The sequence below is a fragment of the Hyperolius riggenbachi genome, chromosome 3 (assembly GCF_040937935.1).
Source record: "Hyperolius riggenbachi isolate aHypRig1 chromosome 3, aHypRig1.pri, whole genome shotgun sequence".
NCBI lineage: Eukaryota > Metazoa > Chordata > Amphibia > Anura > Hyperoliidae > Hyperolius > Hyperolius riggenbachi.
The window spans coordinates 300,957,052-300,980,699 of record NC_090648.1 but is presented as its reverse complement, the minus strand read 5'-3'; the positions used below and the strand labels follow the sequence as shown (position 1 = coordinate 300,980,699).

General features: G+C 48.2%; 1 protein-coding gene across 1 annotated transcript in view; it reads left to right on the top strand.

The window, feature by feature from the left end:
- SLC38A4 (solute carrier family 38 member 4) overlaps positions 1-23,648 on the top strand; it is a 134,738-nt gene that overhangs the window by 11,811 nt on the left and 99,279 nt on the right. The window lies entirely within an intron of this gene.

Sequence of the window (23,648 nt, the reverse complement as noted above, 5' to 3'; positions counted from 1 at the left end):
GCTTCATATTATAACATGGAGAGTGGAATATAAGGTCTCTGTCTGTTTCTACATCTTCATGTTGTAATGCAGAGGCTTCTACCCTCACTGATTCTTGCCTGTTATTTTATATTACACCCATTGCCAGGCAACTGAATACAATCTGGGTGAGTTCATACAATGGCCTCGATTCACTAAGCTTAACTCCTGTCTTTAATAACTCTTCTGAGCTGTTTCACCATGGTGATATAATTGTGATAACTGTAAAACAACTCAGAAGAGTTATTAAAGACAGGAGTTAAGCTTAGTGAATTGAGGCCATGTGTGTTGCAGCGCCCTGCATGTTTGTCAGATTCAAACCCTGACCAACTACCTCTGCCAAGCATCTAGTGTGTCTACAGTGTGATTGGCCTGGCGGATGATCTCAGGCTAGGACATTAATTCTTTTACTCACCCAGTCTGCTCCATACTGCTCTGTTTTGCAGCACACCATTTGCCCTCTTCACCCTCTATAGCAGGGGTCTTAAACTCGTGGCCTGCGGGCCATTTGCGGCCCTCGGCACAATATTTTGTGGCCCACGCCGGCAAAAGCAAAAGAGACATGGAAGCAAACTATTTGACCTTATATTTCGCTTCAGTGCTCCCAAGTAATCTGCTGCATCCCCGCCGCTAAACGAGGGCTGCAGAGCCCCCAAATCCCTTGGGCAAACATCCACGACTGCGCTGAGGGGCAGAGCTTCCAGCTGTAGCTCTGCCCCTCCTGACGTCAATCGCCGCACGGATCGCCGCCTCTCCCCGCCCCTCTCTGTGAAGGAAAAGTGAGAGGGGCAGGCAGAGGCGGCGATGCACCGTGATTGACGTCAGGAGGGGCAGAGCTGAAGCTGAAAGCTCTGCCCCTTCCAGGAAATGCCGGCGGATTGCCCCCCAGGCGATTTGGGGGCTCTGCAGGCCTTGTTTTGTGGCGGGGACACGGCGGATTACTTTTAATGGGAGCACTGAAGCGAACTATAAGGTAGGACACTTCATGTTCAGAAGAAATAATAAAAACTGTTAATAATGACATTTGAGGACTTTTTTTTGTGAAATCCCTTATGCGGCCCAGCCTCATCCTGACTTTGCCTCCTGCGGCCCCCCAGGTAAATTGAGTTTGAGACCCCTGCTCTATATCAACAAAGTGTCCCCCTGAAGACTGGCAATGTGTCTGTGCTGCATCGGGCCTCAAACTGTCACCCGTAAGATCAAAGCCTGATCCCTACAGGTGACAGCACACACACGCGTGTACACAGTTTTAAACTTTAAAGTAATCTTGAAGTAAACCCGGTAAATATAAAATGAGTGTATGAAGCTAAAATACATAACATAGTCAGAGGTCATGCTCTGATTCTGCTGCATGACAAAGCATTTTAGTGCTCCAGACATACAATTTAGATATACAAGACCACACTCATGTCTGTAGAGGAGTGCAACCCCGAGGTTCCTGCCATCAAGCCGTTGTTGCTACTCTTCAGGAGGTCTTCGCTTGGCAACGGGGGATTGGAGGACAGCGGGGGAAGCCTCTCTATGATTCGGAGGCTTCCCTCTTCTTAGGTAAGTATGCACTTTTGTGCATACAGTTTCTTTTACACTTTACAGTGTAGGATTAACTAAAACTTAAATATGAGTTGATTAGAGAGGAAGTTTTAATTTTCAATGTTTTTTTTCTTATTTCCTCTTCTTGCTGATCCTGCATTAAGGACATGAAGTGGACAGAGTCTACTCAATCAGGACACAGTTAGCAATTAAACTTCCAGAACTGTCCAACAACTTTACCATAATCCTGAAATGAATTCTAATTCCTTTTTCAGCCCCAGTTCTTCCTAATCCTGTCACTGTAACAAAAAAAAAGTGAGGAGGAAAACGCAGACAGCGATAACAACTGGAAGATGTTCAAATACTTGGTTTCATTCGAAAATAAATGTTTAAATGTTTTTGATGCACTCTTTTTTTTAACAAAACCTATTTTTTTCACCTGTGAGACACTCAATTATTTAAAATATGTCAGATTATTTTCTTGCGTAGTCCACATGCACAGCTAAAATTTTGCTAGCGTAAGCAGCTGAACTATTTACCCTAAGGCATCAAAGAACAACATCATATACATCGGTTTTAGAATTATTTGTCATTAGTTGCCTTTGTTATATTACTAAATCAGAAACCTAGCTAACCTAGTTCATTTTGTTTGTTTATATACATATCAAGCTAGCTACACACAATAATGGCACACTTGTTTTTCCATTGGCTAGAAGTAGTGTGGCTAAGTGACAGGGAGCAGGATAACATTGTTCTTACTCATGTCAGTGTTTTGCTGGGAAGATTTCCCATTGTGGACTATGCATTCACATCCAAAGGTTGTGCTTCACAGGAGGACTCCTTCACCTCTTCTCCTGCCCTAGAGCTATTCAGCCCACAAGGGTCTGGAATGTTCTCTGCAGAGAAGAAAAGGGGAAGAGGTTAAGTTCAAAGCCCAGATTTTCCGACTCACTTGCATCTGAAGTTGAGTGAAAACATTTTGTTCCCTTAACCATACACTTCCTTCAACAAAACAAAGAAATGTGGTAGATTATTATTATTATTATTATTTAGTATTTATATGGCGCCGACATATTACGCAGCGCTGTACATTGTATATATATATTGTCTTGTCACTAACTGTCCCTCAAAGGAGCTCACAATCTAATCCCTACCATTGCCATATGTCTATATTATGTAGTGCGTGTATCATAGTCTAGGGCCAATTTTAGGGGGAGCCAATTAACTTATCTGTATATTTTTGGAATGTGGGAGGAAACCGGAGTGCCCAGAGGAAACCCACGCAGACACGGAGAGAACATACAAACTCTTTGCAGATAGTGCCCTGGCTGGGATTCGAACCAGGGACCCAGCGCTGCAAGGCGAGAGAGCTAACCACTACGCCACCGTGCTGCCCTAATGTACGTATGCTTTTTGCTCTCCTAGGCCATTTGTGTTATGATGTTCCTCATTGTTAGTGCAGCATTGCTACTATGTACAGCAGTTGTTCTACCAGGTGAAGTATCCTCCTGTTCCTTTTCCCTCCAATAAAGCCTCTCTCAAGGGCAGTAGCTTCTCTCTTGTAACAGGATTCATATGTGCTACACAAACCCACACCCTGTGCAGCCCCCCATGAGAATCAGTCCTTCTTCCATTTATTGCATGGCCCCCTCTTGCTAGATTCTCAGGCAAGGTGGCACCAAATGTCCACCTCGGCCATGTTTCATCTAGTGCAGAGGTTCTCATGCACATTCAGATTGCAAGCTATTTCAAAAAGGTAGAATTTACCTACATGCAGCACAAGCAGATCTCTCATGGCAGATGGCGTTGGATCTACTCAGAAGTCCTTAGTAGTGTTGGCCACTGTTCGGGTTCTGCAGAACATCACCCTGTTCGGGTGATGTTCGAGTGCGGCCGAACACCTGATGGTGCTCGGCCAAACTGTTCGGCCATATGGCCGAACTAAGAGCGCATGGCCGAACGTTCCCCGAACGTTCGGCTAGCGCTGTGATTGGCCGAATGGGTCACGTGGTTCGGACCCGAACGCGCTCTGATTGGCCGAACAGTCACGTGGTTCGGGTAAATAAATACCCGAACCACGTCATATCTCCGCCATTTCTCTGTGGGTTTAGCTTTGGGTAGGCAGGCAGGGTAGTTCGCTCTCCAGCCACGCTAGCCAGGGTCCCCCCAGTCATTGTGTGTCGCTGCTGGGAACAGTAGTACACCACTCGCTCAGCCACACTATATATAGCATTGTTTACTGCCACTGTGTACCTCGCTCAGCCACACTATATATAGCATTGTTTACTGCCACTCTGTGTACACGGCTCAGCCAGACTATATAGCATTGTGTGTACTGCCACTGTGTACCTCGCTCAGCCAGACTATATAGCATTGTTTACTGCCACTCTGTGTACACCGCTCAGCCACACTATATAGCATTGTTTACTGCCACTCTGTGTACACCGCTCAGCCAGACTATAAAGCATTGTTTACTGCCACTCTGTGTACACCGCTCAGCCAGACTATATAGCATTGTGTGTACTGCCACTCTGTGTACACCGCTCAGCCAGACTACATAGCATTGTGTGTACTGCCACTCTGTGTACACCGCTCAGCCAGACTATATAGCATTGTGTGTACTGCCACTCTGTGTACACTGCTCAGCCAGACTATATAGCATTGTGTGTACTGCCACTCTGTGTACACCGCTCAGCCAGACTATATAGCATTGTTTACTGCCACTCTGTGTACACGGCTCAGCCACACTATATAGCATTGTTTACTGCCACTCTGTGTACACCGCTCAGCCAGACTATATAGCATTGTGTGTACTGCCACTCTGTGTACACCGCTCAGCCAGACTATATAGCATTGTGTGTACTGCCACTCTGTGTACACCGCTCAGCCAGACTATATAGCATTGTTTACTGCCACTCTGTGTACACCGCTCAGCCAGACTATATAGCATTGTGTGTACTGCCACTTTGTGTACACCGCTCAGCCAGACTATATAGCATTGTGTGTACTGCCACTCTGTGTACACCGCTCAGCCAGACTATATAGCATTGTGTGTACTGCCACTCTGTGTACACCGCTCAGCCAGACTATATAGCATTGTGTGTACTGCCACTCTGTGTACACCGCTCAGCCAGACTATATAGCATTGTTTACTGCCACTCTGTGTACACGGCTCAGCCACACTATATAGCATTGTTTACTGCCACTCTGTGTACACCGCTCAGCCAGACTATATAGCATTGTTTACTGCCACTCTGTGTACATGGCTCAGCCACACTATATAGCATTGTTTACTGCCACTCTGTGTACACCGCTCAGCCAGACTATATAGCATTGTGTGTACTACCACTCTGTGTACACGGCTCAGCCACACTATATAGCATTGTGTGTACTGCCACTCTGTGTACACGGCTCAGCCACACTATATAGCATTGTGTGTACTGCCACTCTGTGTACACCGCTCAGCCAGACTATATAGCATTGTGTGTACTGCCACTCTGTGTACACCGCTCAGCCAGACTATATAGCATTGTTTACTGCCACTCTGTGTCTGCTGGGAACAGTAGTACACCGCTCACCCGCCACTGTATAGCATTGTGCTCTGTGTCGCTGCTGGCAATAGTGGTACACCGTTCACCCACCACTGTATAGCATTTCTGTACTGCCACTGTACTGCCAGTCAGCGTGTACTTTAAGGATAAGTGAAATGAGGAAGAAATCCGGTGAAAGAGGGCACTGGCGAACTCAGGGGGCTATTCCGGGTGTCTGGAACCTCCCCCCTGCACTGAGCTGTGTATTCAGCCAGGGAAGCCCGCATAATATAAACAGCCTCATTCTCCCTCCCTTCTTACTTCTGGTGCTTCCCTCCAGCTAATAGAATGAGAGAGGCAGCCGAGCTTCCCTCACAACCCTCACAAGAAGATGCAGCCTGCAGTGAGAGAATGTTGATTATGGAGTCCTGGACTCTCCACAGCACAGAAGTGTCAGACATGATGAAATTAGAGTACAGGCAAGCTGGTAAATATACACGGCATGATGCAGAGCTTGCCTGGACTCAGGGTCTGTGGGCAAACATCTGTCTGGTCTCTCCCCATTGTTATAATGACTGCATGTGTGGATAAGGTGTGGATAACAAGCTGAAAAGTTTTTGACAGTCCCTAGACTCCAGGAGGGCTTCTTTCTGACTTGTGTGAGAGACTGACAGGGACAGGAGTCCGATTACAGGCAAGTAGCCTGTGTGATGTGGGACTTCAATACAGATAAGTTCTCTGCTCCATCTCAGGCTATTCTCAATTTCTCCACTCCTCTCTCTGGGCTAGTGCAACGCCAAAATGACAATAGCAATCGCTAGCAATTTGTGAGTGTGATTTTGTGAAGTGATTTTCAGAGCGATTTTTGAATGAATTGCTCAAAAACATGCTACATGCAGTATACCTGCGATTTTGAAAAAATCACAACGCTGCTGTGGGAACACCCACATAGGGTAACATTAGCCAAGCGCTTTTCAAATCACTGTTGATTTGAAAAACGCTCAGAAGCACTCTTGGTGTGCACCAGCCTCCTTCATTCACCTTTGTTTCCCTCTTCCCCTAGAGCTGACTGTGTGTTCTTGTCTTACAGGAAAGCTAAATAAAAGTGCAATCCTGGTGAGGCAAAATATTATTATTTAGTATTTATGTAGCGCCGACATCTTCCGCAGATGCATATATCCCTGCATCATATGGGTATCGCTTGCGCTATGTGAAACTATGTAGCATATTCCACTGAATTGTCCAAACTAAGTCTATCTCCTGTTCCTCTCTTAGGGAGTTGTTCCAGCTCTGTACCCCTTTCACATTTGCTGCTACCAGAAGCCCTCAGAAACACTAGTGTCCTTGAGTACTTCCAAAGATAGGCAGCTCCGTAATACGCCAGCGCACTTTTGTGCATGGGCAGTATGGAGCCACCTGTATTCGGAAGCACTCGGGACATACGTGCTTCTGGACCTTTCAGGAACCCCCCCCTTAAAAATCCTGCGTTTGCCCCTGGAGGGAGGGGCAAGGGAAGAGGTGTTTCCCCTGACGGTTCACGTACAGGCCACAGGGGAGCACCCAAGAAAACCCACTCAATACCGCCCATGTTGTCCAGGACAACAACCCTCACAGATCCAAAAGAACAGGACCAGATAATTACTTGGATGACCTCTCAAGCGTCCAGCAGTGGGTTAAGCAGCACCAGCACATCACGCACGAGGTCCGAGTCCTCAGCCAGTTACAAGGAGCCAGTGGGCACAAAGCTGACACAACCGGCAGCAACACCACGCACACAACTGCCAGATAACCAGTCCGATGAATTACCTCAGGACACAATGGGGTATTCGCAGGAGCTATTCCCAGGCCAACAAACTTCCACCTTTGAAAGGTCAATGGAGGAACAGCCAGAAATGTTGTGCCCGGATTCACAACCATTAACTGTGGGAAATGCACCGGGCACTGAAATACAAGGCGAGTCCGAGGACTTTGAAACCCAAATCCCAGAGCAAGTTGGGCAGGAGGGGTTGCAATTGCAGGAGGTCGGCCGAGAAGCTCTGGAAGACGACGTTGGAGTGAGCTGCGCAGAGGTTGTTCTGGGGAGCTCTACTCCACGGCGGCGGCCCCCCACAATGACATATGACGAGTTTGAGGAGATGGAAGAGGAGGGTATGGACAATGTGGACATAGACCCAGATTTTGTTTGTGAACGAGAACATCGCCGTCGTAGCAGCAGCACAGATGAGTCTGTTGAAAAACCCACTGCTGCACGAGTTCGCCTTGTGCCACAAGGTAGGCGGCGTGCAATTTCAGGCACCACAAGCGTGGAAGTTCAAGTGAGAGGCAAAAGAGGAGCAAACAGAAATCGCCAGCAAGGCAGGTGCTCCAAAGTCTGGGCTTTCTTTGAAGACTGCACTGAGGATGTTACCATGGCGATTTGCAAGGTGTGCAAGACCCGCCTGAGCAGGGGGGAAAGTATTAACAACCTCTCCACCACCAGCATGAGCCGCCACATGCTATCCAAACATCCCACTCTGTGGGCAAACGCGGCAGGACAGGGTACCAGCAACACTGCCTCCCTTGGGTTCACCAGACTCACCACCAGACCCGCCTCAGCAGCAGCAGTAGCCCAGCCTAGTGTTGGGCGAACACCTAGATGTTCGGGTTCGCGAACGTTCGCCGAACATCGCCGCGATGTTCGGGTGTTCGCGCCGAACTCCGAACATAATGGAAGTCAATGGGGACCCGAACTTTCGTGCTTTGTAAAGCTTCCTTACATGCTACATACCCCAAATTAGCAGGGTATGTGCACCTTGAGAGTGGGTACAAGAGGGAAAAAAATATTTGAAAAAGAGCTTATAGTTTTTGAGAAAATTGATTGTAAGGTTTCAAAGGAAAAACTGTCTTTTAAATGTGGAAAATGTCATGTTTCTTTGCACAGGTAACATGCTTTTTGTCGCCATGCAGTCATAAATGTAATACAGAGAAGAGGTTCCAGGAAAAGGGACCGGTAACGCTAACCCAGCACCAGCAGCAGCACACGTGATGGAACAGGAGGAGGAGGCGCAGGAGGAGAAGGCCACGCTTTGTGAGACACAACAACCCAGGCCTTGCATGAGGACAAGAAGTGTGCGGATAGCATGCTTTGTACCGCCATGCAGTCATAAATGTAATAAAGATAAGAGGTTCAATAAACAGGGACCACGCGCCGGCAACGCTAACCCAGCAGCAGCAGACGTGATGGAACAGGAGGAGGTGCAGGAGGAGAAGGCCACGCTTTGAGACACAACAACCCAGGCCTTGCATGAGGACAAGAAGCGTGCGCATAGCATGCTTTTTACCGCCATGCAGTCATAAATGTAATAAAGATAAGTGGTTCAATAAACAGGGACCACGCGGCAACGCTAACCCAGCAGCAGCAGACGTGATGGAGCAGGAGGAGGCGCAGGAGGAGAAGGCCACGCTTTGTGAGACACAACAACCCAGGCCTTGCATGAGGACAAGAAGCGTGCGGATAGCATGCTTTTTACCGCCATGCAGTCATAAATGTAATAAAGATAAGAGGTTCCATAAACAGGGACCATAACCGGCAACGCTAACCCAGCAGCATCAGCAGCAGCAGCAGACGTGATGGAACAGGAGGAGGCACAGGAGGAGAAGGCCACGCTTTTTGAGACACAAGAACCCAGGCCTTGCATGAGGACAAGAAGCGTGCGGATAGCATGCTTTGTACCGCCATGCAGTCATAAATGTAATAAAGATAAGAGGTTCCATAAACAGGGACCGTCACCGGCAATGCTAACCCAGCAGCAGAGGCAGCAGACGTGATGGAACAGGAGGAGGCGCAGGAGGAGAAGGCCACGCTTTTTGAGACACAACAACCCAGGCCTTGCATGAGGACAAAAGGCGTGCGGATAGCATGCTTTGTACCGCCATGCAGTCATAAATGTAATAAAGATAAGAGGTTCCATAAACAGGGACCGGCAACGCTAACCCAGCAGCAGCAGCAGCAGCACACGTGATGGACAGAGTGGCAGTAAACACAATGCTATATAGTCTGCTATATAGTCACCCCGAACGGGGTGATGTTCTGCAGAACCCGAACAGTGGCGAACACTGTTCGCCCAACACTACTGGGATGCAGATTTTAGTACCTAAACACACGATACAACATGTTTTCCGGGGTCGGACTCTGAGGCACATACAGATGGTCCTGATCATCATCCTCATCATACAACTCTTCTCCTGAGTCTGACCCACCCACCACCTCTGCCACCCCAACATCCCCAGACACAGACCCCTCATCGTCCTCAACATTAACTTGGGATGCTGGCCTGAGCCAGACCTCCTCCTCCACATCAGACCCCATCATCTCCTCAATGGCAGCCCTCATTAATCGCTCTGGCGACGGACCAATGGACACAACATTCTCCTCCGGGGAGGGCTGCTGCTGACCACTGGCTGCTGGGGTGGATGTTATAGCTTGCGTGGGGCGTTGGCTGTTGCTGTTGTTGGGAGTGCTGCTCACAGCGGAGGTCTCTGAGGAACTCATGGTGAGCTCATATAGTGGTTGGCGGTGAGTGGAGTATTACTGATCCCAGCAATATACACACTGACTGGCAGAGTACGCAATGCTATATAGTGTGGCTGAGCGGTGTACACAGAGTGGCAGTAAACACAATGCTATATAGTCTGGCTGAGCGGTGTACACAGAGTGGCAGTACACACAATGCTATATAGTCTGGCTGAGCGGTGTACACAGAGTGGCAGTACACACAATGCTATATAGTCTGGCTGAGCGGTGTACACAGAGTGGCAGTAAACAATGCTATATAGTGTGGCTGAGCCGTGTACACAGAGTGGCAGTAAACAATGCTATATAGTCTGGCTGAGCCGTGTACACAGAGTGGCAGTAAACAATGCTATATAGTCTGGCTGAGCGGTGTACACAGAGTGGCAGTAAACAATGCTATATAGTCTGGCTGAGCCGTGTACACAGAGTGGCAGTAAACAATGCTATATAGTCTGGCTGAGCCGTGTACACAGAGTGGCAGTAAACAATGCTATATAGTCTGGCTGAGCGGTGTACACAGAGTGGCAGTAAACAATGCTATATAGTCTGGCTGAGCGGTGTACACAGAGTGGCAGTAAACAATGCTATATAGTCTGGCTGAGCCGTGTACACAGAGTGGCAGTACACACAATGCTATATAGTCTGGCTGAGCGGTGTACACAGAGTGGCAGTACACACAATGCTATATAGTCTGGCTGAGCCATGTACACAGAGTGGCAGTAAACAATGCTATATAGTCTGGCTGAGCAGTGTACACAGAGTGGCAGTACACACAATGCTATATAGTCTGGCTGAGCGGTGTACACAGAGTGGCAGTAAACACAATGCTATATATAGCGTGGCTGAGCGAAGTACACAGTGGCAGTAAACAATGCTATATATAGTGTGGCTGAGCGAGCGGTGTACTACTGTTCCCAGCAGTGACACACAATGACTGGGGGGGACCCTGGCTAGCGTGGCTGGAGAGCAAACTACCCTGCCTGCCTACCCAAAGCTAAACCCACAGAGAAATGGCGGAGATATGACGTGGTTCGGGTATTTATTCACCCGAACCACATGACCGTTCGGCCAATCAGAGCGCGTTCGGGTCCGAACCACGTGACCCATTCGGCCAATCACAGCCATATGGCCGAACGGTTTGGCTGAGCACCATCAGGTGTTCGGCCGAACTCGAACATCACCCGAACAGGGTGATGTTCTGCAGAACCCGAACAGTGGCGAACACTGTTCGCCCAACACTAGCCCAGCCATTGCGTGGTTCACAACATTCACAAACATCAGACGACGCTGACACTGTCACTTTCCGGTGTAGTGCTCTTGAGGTCTCCCAGTGTTCATCAAACACAACAACCAACAGCCCTTCCGTGTGCAGCGCTACAGTTCAGTTGTCTGTGTCGGAGATGTTTGAGCGCAAGAGGAAATTGCCAGCAAATGACCCCCGGGCCGTGGCAGTAACAGCCAGCATAGCCAAGCTTCTGGCCTGCGAAATGCTGCCATATCGAGTGGTGGAGACAAACAGCTTCAAGGGCATGATGTCAGTGGCCATCCCACGTTACGTGGTTCCCAGCCGCTACCACTTTGCGCGCTCTGCAGTGCCTGAGTTGCATGAGCACGTGGTCAGCAAAATAACCCGAAGCTTGAAGAATGCCGTTGCCTGCAAGGTTCACCTCACCACTGACACCTGGACGAGTGCGTTCGGCCAGGGTTGATACATCTCCCTTACCGCGCACTGCGTGAACCTTGTGGAGCCTGGCAGCAATTCCTCACCTGCTACGGCGCGGGTGTTGCCCACGCCGCAAAGAGCTGCACCGCCGTCCCTCCCACTGGATAACAACAGCAGCACCTACCTCTCTGACTCCTTCTCCTCCAACGCATCTCAAAGCTGTACCTCATCCGGAAACGCTAACCCAGCACCAGCAGCAGTAGGATCGTGGAAGCAGTGCAGCACAGCTGTTGGCATGCGTCAGCAAGCGTTGCTGAAGTTGATCTGCCTTGGGGATAAGCAGCACACAGGGGAGGAAATTTGGAGGGGAATAAAGGAACAGACGGATTTGTGGCTGGCACCGCTGGACCTGAAACCGGGCATGGTTGTGTGTGATAATGGGAGTAATCTCATTCGCGCTTTAAGGTTGGCTAAGCTGACACACATCCCTTGCCTGGCGCACGTGATGAACCTAGTAGTTCAGCGGTTCCTGAGGACATACCCAGGCGTGGCCGATCTTCTGTTGAAGGTGCGTCGAGTGGCCAAACATTGTAGAAATTCCAGTACTGCTTCGGGGGCACTCACCAAGATGCAGGAGCGCTTCAATCTCCCCCACCATCGCTTGCTGTGTGATGTCCCTACGCGCTGGAATTCTACGCTGCACATGCTAGCCCGCTTTTGTGAGCAGAAGAGTGCAGTGGTCCAGTACATGACAGCGCAGTACCGAGGTGCATCCGGACAGCTGCCAAGCTTCTGTGGATCCGATTGGGCCAACATGTTGGACCTCTGCCAAGTCCTCCAAAATTTTGAGCAATCCACGTTGCTTGTGAGCAGTGACAACTCTTCAGTCAGCATTACCATACCACTGCTGTGTTTACTGAAGAGTTCAATGTTGAAAATCAAGGAAACAGCTGTCATGATGCAACTGGGGGAATCTGAAGGAGAAAACGATCAGCGTGGTACCAACATCAGGCCATCCGCCTCAGGAAACGCTGGCCCCAGCAGCTATGACGAAGAAGAGGAGGAGGAACAGCTGGAGTTGGAGCAGGAATTTCATGCCACCACTGACGAGGGCCAGAGCGGTGCACGTTGGACTTCCACAATTCAGCGCGAATGGTCAGCAGACCAGGAGGAAGGTGTCGACTATGATGCATCACAACAACTATCACAACGCTCACAAGAGGATGATGAGGATTCTGGTAGGACTCTGGCACACATGGCTCAATTCATGCTAGACTGCATTGAACGCGACCCACGCATTGTGCGCATTCTGGACAACACCAATTACTGGGTTTATACCCTTCTGGATCCACGGTACAAACACAATGTTCCAAAACTGCTTGAAGAAAGAGTCAGACAGGTCAAAATGGAAGAATACCAGCAGGCCCTTGTGGAGACTTTAGAGAGGAGATTGACATCCTCCCCCTCCTCTAGCCAGTTGTACGCCGACAGACTGACTTCCACAAACCCAGGACGACCAGGAGGGCAGCAAACAACGCAAGCCGCAGCTAGTGCCCAAAAGGGAATGGTATCGGCAGTGTCCTTGGAGTGGGAAAATTTTCTGACACCCATGCAGCAGCAGCCCACTGAACAGCAAGCGTGCAGATCCACCTCCAACACCGATCGCCTGGAGAAGATGGTCAAGGACTACATGTCAGATGGCGTAGCTGTGTCGAACAATCCATCTGCACCCTTCAACTATTGGGTATCGAAGCTAGACACCTGGCACGAACTGGCAATGTACGCAATAGAGGTGCTGACTTGCCCGGCAGCCAGCGTTATGTCGGAACGCTGTTTCAGTGCTGCCGGAGGCATCGTCACAGATCGGCGTATCCGCCTCTCCACAGAAAATGCAGACCGTCTAACTCAAATTAAAATGAATCAATCCTGGATTGGAAATGACTACGCAACACTCCAGGACCCCAACCAAGTAACATGACCAATGAACATCTGGGATGGTTTAGCGTTTCCGGTCCCTGTTTATTGAACCTCTCATCTGTATTACATTTATCACTGCATGGCGGCAAAAAGCATTGCTGCTATATCCGCACGCTTTTTGTCCTCATGCAAGGCCTGGGTTGTTGTGTCTCAAAAAGCATGGCCTTCTCCTCCTGCGCCTGCTCCTGTTCCATCACGTGTGCTGCTGCTGCTGCTGGGTTAGCGTTGCCGGTCCCTGTTTATGGAACCTCTTATCTTTATTACATTTATGACTGCATGGCGGTACAAAGCATGCTATCCGCACGCTTCTTGTCCTCATGCAAGGCCTGGGTTGTTGTGTCTCAAAGCGTGGCCTTCTCCTCCTGCGCCTCCTCCTGTTCCATCACGTGTGCTGCTGCTGCTGCTGCTGGGTTAGCGTTGCCGGTCCCTGTTTATGGAACCTCTTATCTTTATTACATTTATGACTACATGGCGGTACAAAGCATGCTATCCGCACGCTTCTTGTCCTCATGCAAGGCCTGGGTTGTTGTGTCTCACAAAGCGTGGCCTTCTCCTCCTGCGCCTCCTCCTGTTCCATCACGTGTGCTGCTGCTGCTGCTGGGTTAGCGTTGCCGGTCCCTGTTTATGGAACCTCTTATCTTTATTACATTTATGACTGCATGGCGGTACAAAGCATGCTATCCGCACGCTTCTTGTCCTCATGCAAGGCCTGGGATGTTGTGTCTTAAAGCGTGGCCTTCTCCTCCTGCGCCTCCTCCTGTTCCATCACGTGTGCTGCTGCTGGTGCTGGGTTAGCGTTACCGGTCCCTTTTCCTGGAACCTCTTCTCTGTATTACATTTATGACTGCATGGCGAAAAAAAGCATGTTGCCTGTGCAAAGAAACATGACATTTTCCACATTTAAAAGACAGTTTTTCCTTTGAAACTTTACAATCAATTTTCTCAAAAACTATAAGCTCTTTTTAAAAAAAAAAATTTCTCTTGTACCCACTCCCAAGGTGCACATACCCTGCTAATTTGGGGTATGTAGCATGTAAGGAAGCTTTACAAAGCACGAAAGTTCGGGTCCCCATTGACTTCCATTATGTTCGGAGTTCGGCACGAACACCCGAACATCGCGGCGATGTTCGGCGAACGTTCGCGAACCCGAACATCTAGATGTTCGCCCAACACTAGTCCTTAGCAATCTACCTGTAGATCACGATCTACGCAATGGCCACGCCTGAGCTAATGTGTGTATGAGGCTTTAGTATTGCACCTGAATAGGAAGTGGTAATTTGTTTTGTCTTGAAATAAATTGATCATTCATAGTTCATGCGAAGAGAGCTTTGGGCATTCCATTTGGGCATTCCATTCACCGGGTACTACTGTCATGGCTGCAAGTCGTAATCCACTATACTTGAAAACTAAAGGCACCTGCAGCCTTGTACAGAGCTTGGAAATGGATCAATTCAAATCTGCAGGAAATGTGTAACGATCGGTGAAGCACAGAGAGGATCTGATTACCAGTGATCTGCAGAATCACTGGGAATACAGATGTATACCAGATTATACGTGATCTGCAGTATCACTGATAATCCGATATACTAGCTAACCTCTATTCACCTGAGTAGAGTGTAGTGTTTGGTGTAACAGTAACACTTTGAGGACTAGGCCTCAGTGCAGCAAGGAGTACTGCACAGATTCCTTCCGTAGACCTGAGCTCTCCAAGACAGGAGGAGTCAGACTGACAGTAGGAAGGATAGTCTGAAAGTGACCCTCAGGAGGAAGGGTCGCTAACAGAGCGAGGAACCGCCTCTAACGGTAAGGTCGGTTCTCGAGGTCGGACAAGCCAGGTAGTACACACACGGACAGATAAAGTACAAGATCAGGAGGCAAAGGCGGAGTCAAAGTACAGGCAGGGTTCAGCAACGGGGTATCAGATATATCGGGGTACAAAATCAGGAGGCAGAAGCAGAGTCAAGGAACGAGCCGGGGTTCGGCAACAGAGTATCAGAAATATCGAAGTACAAGATCAGAGTTCAGGAGGATAGTCAAGGCAGGCAAAAGTCATAACAGATAATCACAATCAAACTAGTACTTTAGCTATCAACAGAATCTAGCTAAGTGTAGGATTACAGCTCCAGCTGGTCCCGGCACACTTGCGGATCTGACTACGGATCTGGGTGCTCCCACATGTGTGATCGCACGCCAGACAAAGAGCAAGTGAACAACCAGCAGTATATATACTCTAGGACCTTTCCAGGACCTCCCTAATTGCTGGTCCAATGAGAGCAGTGAAATTTGTCAGCTGACCCAGCTGGTCAGCCGACTCCCTTCTAAGTGCTATTTAAACTCTGCCTCTGTGCTTGCGCGCGTGTAAGTCTGAATCTTGGTGGACTATCAGTCCCAGCCATACCAGTACTGTCATGCAATGTATCTAGTGCGGGGGCCGCCTCTGATGCGGATTCCGCCGTTACCAATGCGGATTCCGCCGCACTGCCAATGCGGCATGCAGCGTTTTTTCCGCGTTGTGATGCCATGCTGGACGCGGAAACGGCCGCCTCACCTCGAGAGACAGCGGCCTTTCCGCGTTTCCTTACAGTACCCCCCCCCCCCCCGAGGAGTGGACTCCGGACAACTCCCACCAGGTTTCTCGGGGTGTAAGGCATGAAACTCCCTCACCAACTCATCCGCATGCATACGGTTCCCAGGTACCCATTGCCTCTCCTCGATGCCATACCCTTTCCAATGTACGAGGTACTGTACCGAGTTTTGTACCTTGCGAGCATCTAATATTTTTTCCACTTCATATTCGGGTTGGGTATCTACCAACACGGGAGGAGGAGGAGTAGGACCCACCTGGACTGCAGGTTTAAGAAGGGACACGTGGAAGGACTTCACCCCCCGCATGCTGGTTGGAAGGTCAATGGTATACGTAACATTGTTAATCTTTTTAGTCACGGAAAATGGGCCCACAAACCTGGGACCCAGTTTGGCAGATGGCTGCTTCAGGGTCAAGTGACGTGTGGACACCCAGACTAGATCCCCAGGCTGAAACTTCCATTCCACGGACCGTCTCTTATCTGCTTGACCCTTCTGACTCTGGAACGCCTTCTGCAAATTCCCCTTAACAATTCCCCAATTGTCCCTGAGTGACCTCTGCCAATCCTCCAGTGCAGGAAATGGGGACGAGACAACTGGAAAAGGGGAGAATTTGGGTGACCTCCCTGTTACAATCTGGAATGGGGAAAACCCAGACGAGGAATTCTTTAAATTATTTTGGGCGAATTCCGCGAAGGGCAAAATTATCAAATCTGGCCGTGACTGACCATCTGCGAAATTCTGCCGCGTAATCCTCGACTGAACCCCCGTCTTGCCGCAAAAGTTTGAGCTTCCGCTCAGAGGTTGCCGCAAGCTCAGGGTCGTCATAAATTACGGCCATGGACTTAAAGAATTCCTCTACCGAGGTCAGAGCAGTATCGGTAGGAGGCAGGTTGTATGCCCATGACTGGGAGTCACCAGCCAGCAAAGTTTTAATAAAGGTGACCCGTTGGGTCTCAGTCCCCGAGGATCGGGGTCTCAACGCGAAGTACGATAACACTCTACTCTTAAAATTCCGGAAGTAAGACTTGTGGCCGGAAAATTTATCTGGTACGGGCATACGTATGTCAGCACTAGGAGGGGATCGCACTGAATCAACTGACGTCTGGAGAGTTCGCACAGAGCCTGATAAGACATCAATCATAGTCTTGTGGCTACCCAGCACTTGGTTGATGTTTTCCACCGAAGTGGCAAGTGCGCCCAGACGGTCAGTGTGTGCGTCCATTTGCATTTTTTGGTCTGGCGTTCTGTAACGATCGGTGAAGCACAGAGAGGATCTGATTACCAGTGATCTGCAGAATCACTGGGAATACAGATGTATACCAGATTATACGTGATCTGCAGTATCACTGATAATCCGATATACTAGCTAACCTCTATTCACCTGAGTAGAGTGTAGTGTTTGGTGTAACAGTAACACTTTGAGGACTAGGCCTCAGTGCAGCAAGGAGTACTGCACAGATTCCTTCCGCAGACCTGAGCTCTCCAAGACAGGAGGAGTCAGACTGACAGTAGGAAGGATAGTCTGAAAGTGACCCTCAGGAGGAAGGGTCGCTAACAGAGCGAGGAACCGCCTCTAACGGTAAGGTCGGTTCTCGAGGTCGGACAAGCCAGGTAGTACACACACGGACAGATAAAGTACAAGATCAGGAGGCAAAGGCGGAGTCAAAGTACAGGCAGGGTTCAGCAACGGGGTATCAGATATATCGGGGTACAAAATCAGGAGGCAGAAGCAGAGTCAAGGAACGAGCCGGGGTTCGGCAACAGAGTATCAGAAATATCTAAGTACAAGATCAGAGTTCAGGAGGATAGTCAAGGCAGGCAAAAGTCATAACAGATAATCACAATCAAACTAGTACTTTAGCTATCAACAGAATCTAGCTAAGTGTAGGATTACAGCTCCAGCTGGTCCCGGCACACTTGCGGATCTGACTACGGATCTGGGTGCTCCCACATGTGTGATCGCACGCCAGACAAAGAGCAAGTGAACAACCAGCAGTATATATACTCTAGGACCTTTCCAGGACCTCCCTAATTGCTGGTCCAATGAGAGCAGTGGAATTTGTCAGCTGACCCAGCTGGTCAGCCGACTCCCTTCTAACTGTTATTTAAACTCTGCCTCTGTGCTCGCGCGCGTGTAAGTCTGAATCTTGGTGGACTATCAGTCCCAGCCACACCAGTACTGTCATGCAATGTATCTAGTGCGGGGGCCGCCTCTGATGCGGATTCCGCCGTTACCAATGCGGATTCCGCCGCACTGCCAATGCGGCATGCGGCGTTTTTTCCGCGTTGTGACGCCATGCTGGACGCGGAAACGGCCGCCTCACCTCGAGAGACAGCGGCCTTTCCGCGTTTCCTTACAAAATGCATCTGCTATGCCCAGGCAAGCTACGTTCTATTTGAATTAAATTTGCTTGCAAGCTGTGACAATCAGCATTTCATTGACAATCTTTAATTGCCACTGTCAAGTCTCACACAGGTTCGGCTTAAGGTTAGATTTCACATAGCAGTCATGTGATACAGAACTGAGCCACTGCTTCTTTAAAGTGGTCTTGTCTCTAGACACTGCTTTAGATTTACGGTATTTGTTCTGTATATGTTGGCCATATTTGAAATAAAGCTTTGGTATTGTTGATTTTCCCTTTTTTTTTACTTCCACTTCTATGTGACTACATGTGGTCAGTCAGAAAAGTAGTGCTTGTTGCAGAGATTCCAAAAAATGTTGTCTACATAACAATAAAATCCTGTACGTAGTTGTGTTATTTCCCAATACATGATACATGATAGAGGGTATTGTATCAGGTAGACAAGACAAGACACAAAACATTTATGTCGCGCTTTTCTCCTGGCGGACTCAAAGCACCAGAGCTGCAGCCACTAGGACACACTCTATAGGCAGTAGCAGTGTTAGGGAGTCTTGCCCAAGTACTCCTTGCTGAATAGGTGCCAGCTTACTGAACAGGAAGAGCTGAGATTCGAACCCTGGTCACCTGTGTCAGAGGCAGGGCCCTTAACCAGTACACTATCCAGCCACTGGCAAAAGTAAAGATGTCCTATAATGCTGTTTAGCAATTCATTACGATGACAAAAAAAATGGTTGCTATTGTATTTTATTGCTCAACCTTCTATGGTGTTCTTCTTGGTTGTCATTGTCCTCTCCCCTCCACTCATTGCCCCCCTGACCTCTACAAAATAGGACAGGTCACTTGGTTGTAGCTGATCAGCAGTGCTTGCTCAAAGGCTTTCAATCTAGAAAGAACAAAAACGTTTGTCCCATACTACAGTAACTGAGCATGTATACATTGCTTAAAGTGAACCAGGCCTAAGGCAAAGCTACTCAAGGAGGTATGTGCATTCTCGGTACACATATCTCTGTGCATTGTCTATTTCTACCATTGTTCCCCCCGGATACTGTAATCACTCCTCGAAAATTGTGTCATTTGACTGAAGTTACATTTTCAGACAGGAAGAGACAGGCTTGTCGCAATGTTCCCTTTATCATAACTCCATTCAGTGGGCGTGGGGAAGAGAAGGAAATGGGAGGGTGATAGGAGAGAACATCACTGTAAGCCTGCCTCTTCCTGTCAGAAAATGTGCCTTTAGTTAAAGGCCACTTTTTTAAGGAGTGATGAGGGGGACCTGTGAGAGCAAGGATAGGGATGGACAATTCACAGAGGTAAGTGGATCCAGCATGAACATACCTGGGCTCGATTCACAAAGCGGTGCTAACCCAGTTAGAGACGTTAGGCGTGATAACCATTGCACCACGCTGGTGAAAAGCCAGTTTAGGCGTGATAAGTTTAGGCGTGATAAGTTTAGGCATGATAAGTTTAGGCATGCTAAGTTTAGATAAGTTTAGATCGCACGCAAAGTCCCGCACGCAAAGCAGCGCCATTAAACTCTATGCAAAGTGCACCAAACTTTGCTAGCACAAAACTTTTGATCAGCTGTGCACTGTGGTGCTAACCCAGTTGGTGCTTAAACTTATCATGCCTAAACTTATCACACCTAAACTTAACATGCCTAAAACTTATCACACCTAAACTTATCACACCTAGGACTCGATTCACAAAGCGGTGCTAACCCAGTTAGAGACTTTAGGGGCCTGATTCACAAAGCGGTGCTAACAGTTAGCACCCTGGTAAAAAGCCCTTTATCACGCCTAAACTCTGTTTAGGCATGATAAGTTTAGGGGCTCGATTCACAAAGCGGTGCTAACCCAGTTAGCATGCCTAAAAGACTTTAGGCATGATAACCATTGCACCATGCTGGTGAAAAGCCAGTTTAGGCGTGATAAGTTTAGGTGTGATAAGTTTAGGTGTGATAAGTTTAGGCATGCTAAGTTTAGATAAGTTTAGATCGCTTGCAAAGTCCCGCACGCAAAGCAGCGCCATTAAACTTTATACAAAGTGCACCAGTCTTTGCTAGCGTAAAACTTTTGATCAGCTGTGCACTGCGGTGCTAACGCAGTTGGCGCTTAAACTTAGCATGCCTAAACTTATCACACCTAAACTTATCATGCCTAAACTTATCACACCTAAACTTATCACTCCTAAACTTATCATGCCTAAACTGAGTTTAGGCATGATAAGGGCCTTTTCACCAGCGTGCAAACACTTTGCACCGCTTTGTGAATCGAGCCCTAGGTGTGATAAGTTTAGGCATGATGGGCTCGATTCACAAAGCGGTGCTAACCCAGTTAGCATGCCTAAAATACTTTAGGCGTGATAACCATTGCACCATGCTGGTGAAAAGCCAGTTTAGGCATGATAAGTTTAGGTGTGATAAGTTTAGGTGTGATAAGTTTAGGCATGTTAAGTTTAGATAAGTTTAGATCGCTTGCAAAGTCCCGCACGCAAAGCAGCGCCATTAAACTTTATACGAAGTGCACCAGACTTTGCTAGCGTAAAACTTTTGATCAGCTGTGCACTGCGGTGCTAACGTAGTTGGAGCTTAAACTTATCATGCCCAAACTTATCACACCTAAACTTATCACACCTAGGGCCTGATTCACAAAGCGGTGCTAACAGTTAGCACGCTGGTGAAAAGCCCTTTATCACGCCTAAACTCAGTTTAGGCATGATAAGTTTAGGTGTGATAAGTTTAGGTGTGATAAGTTTAGGCATGATAAGTTTAGGTGTGATAAGTTTAGGCATGATGGGCTTGATTCACAAAGCGGTGCAAAGTGTTTGCACGCCAGTGAAAAGCCCCTTATCACGCCTAAACTCACTTTAGGCGTGATAAGAAGAAACTCGCGCGAAGTTACCGCGCGTACGCGCATACGCGCGTACGCGCGTAAGTGCGCGCGCAGCACCCGACGCTTCGCGCGAAGCTCCCATTAAACCCTATGGGACTTTGCGCGCGCGCGCTCACGCGCGTACGCGCGGTAACTTCGCGCGAAGAGCAGGAAAAAGCGGTGATAACTCAGTGGTGAAAAGGTCATCACGCCTAAAGTCTTTTAGGCGTGATAACTGGGTTATCACCGCTTTGTGAATCGAGGCCCATAAGTTTAAGCACCAACTGCGTTAGCACCGCAGTGCACAGCTGATCAAAAGTTTTGCGCTAGCAAAGTCTGGTGCACTTCGCATAGAGTTTAATGGCACTGCTTTGCGTGCGGGACTTTGCACGCTATCTACACTTATCTAAACTTAGCATGCCTAAACTTATCACACCTAAACTTATCACACCTAAACTTATCACTCCTAGGGCTCGATTCACAAAGCGGTGCTAACCCAGTTAGAGACTTTAGGCATGATAACCATTGCACCACGCTGGTGAAAAGCCAGTTTAGGCGTGATAAGTTTAGGCGTGATAAGTTTAGGTGTGATAAGTTTAGGCATGCTAAGTTTAGATAAGTTTAGATCGCTTGCAAAGTCCCGCACGCAAAGCAGTGGCATTAAACTTTATACAAAGTGCACCAGTCTTTGCTAGCATAAAACTTTTGATCAGCTGTGCACTGCGGTGCTAACGCAGTTGGCGCTTAAACTTAGCATGCCTAAACTTATCACACCTAGGGCTTGATTCACAAAGCGGTGCTAACAGTTAGCACGCTGGTGAAAAGCCCTTTATCATGCCTAAACTCAGTTTAGGCATGATAAGTTTAGGTGTGATAAGTTTAGGTGTGATAAGTTTAGGCATGATAAGTTTAGGTGTGATAAGTTTAGGCATGCTAAGTTTAAGCGCCAACTGCGTTAGCACCGCAGTGCACAGCTGATCAAAAGTTTTACGCTAGCAAAGTCTGGTGCACTTCGTATAAAGTTTAATGGCGCTGCTTTGCGTGCGGGACTTTGCAAGCGATCTAAACTTATCTAAACTTAGCATGCCTAAACTTATCACACCTAAACTTATCACACCTAAACTTATCACGCCTAAACTGGCTTTTCACCAGCATGGTGCAATGGTTATCATGCCTAAAGTCTTTTAGGCATGCTAACTGGGTTAGCACCGCTTTGTGAATCGAGCCCCTAAACTTATCATGCCTAAACTTATCACACCTAAACTTATCACACCTAAACTTATCATGCCTAAACTGAGTTTAGGCATGATAAAGGGTTTTTCACCAGCGTGCTAACTGTTAGCACCGCTTTGTGAATCAAGCCCCTAAACTGGCTTTTCACCAGCGTGGTGCAATGGTTATCATGCCTAAAGTCTCTAACTGGGTTAGCACCGCTTTGTGAATCGAGTCCCTAAACTTATCATGCCTAAACTGAGTTTAGGCATGATAAAGGGCTTTTCACCAGCGTGCTAACTGTTAGCACTGCTTTGTGAATCAGGCCCGATAAGTTTAGGTGTGATAAGTTTTTAGGCGTGATAAGTTTAAGCACCAACTGGGTTAGCACCGCAGTGCACAGCTGATCAAAAGTTTTGCGCTAGCAAAGTCTGGTGCACTTTGCATAGAGTTTAATGGTGCTGCTTTGCGTGCGGGACTTTGCATGTGATCTAAACTTATCTAAACTTAGCATGCCTAAACTTATCATGCCTAAACTTATCATGCCTAAACTTATCACGCCTAAACTTATCATGCCTAAACTGAGTTTAGGCATGATAAAAAATGGTTATCACGCCTAGGGCTTGATTCACAAAGCGGTGATAACCCAGTTATCACGCCTAAAAGACTTTAGGCGTGATGACCTTTTCACCACTTAGTTATCACCGCTTTTTCCTGCTCTTCGCGCGAAGTTACCGCGCGTTCGCGCGTGAGCGCGCGCGCAAAGTCCCATAGGGCTTAATGGGAGCTTCGCGCGAAGCGTCGGGTGCTGCGCGCGCACTTACGCGCATACGCGCGTACGCGGTAACTTCGCGCGAGTTTCTTCTTATCATGCCTAAAGTGAGTTTAGGCGTGATAAGGGCCTTTTCACCAGCGTGCAAACACTTTGCACCGCTTTGTGAATCGAGCCCCTAAAGTCTCTAACTGGGTTAGCACCGCTTTGTGAATCGAGCCCCAGGAGTGATAACCATTGCACCACACTGGTGAAAAGCCAGTTTAGGCGTGATAAGTTTAGGTGTGATAAGTTTCGGTGTGATAAGTTTAGGCATGCTAAGTTTAGATAAGTGTAGATAGCGTGCAAAGTCCCGCACGCAAAGCAGCGCCATTAAACTCTATGCGAAGTGCACCAGACTTTGCTAGCGCAAAACTTTTGATCAGCTGTGCATTGCGGTGCTAACGCAGTTGGTGCTTAAACTTATCATGCCTAAACTGAGTTTAGGCATGATAAAGGGCTTTTCACCAGCGTGCTAACTGTTAGCACCGCTTTGTGAATCAGGCCCACCTCTGTGCTTACCTTTTTTGAACCCT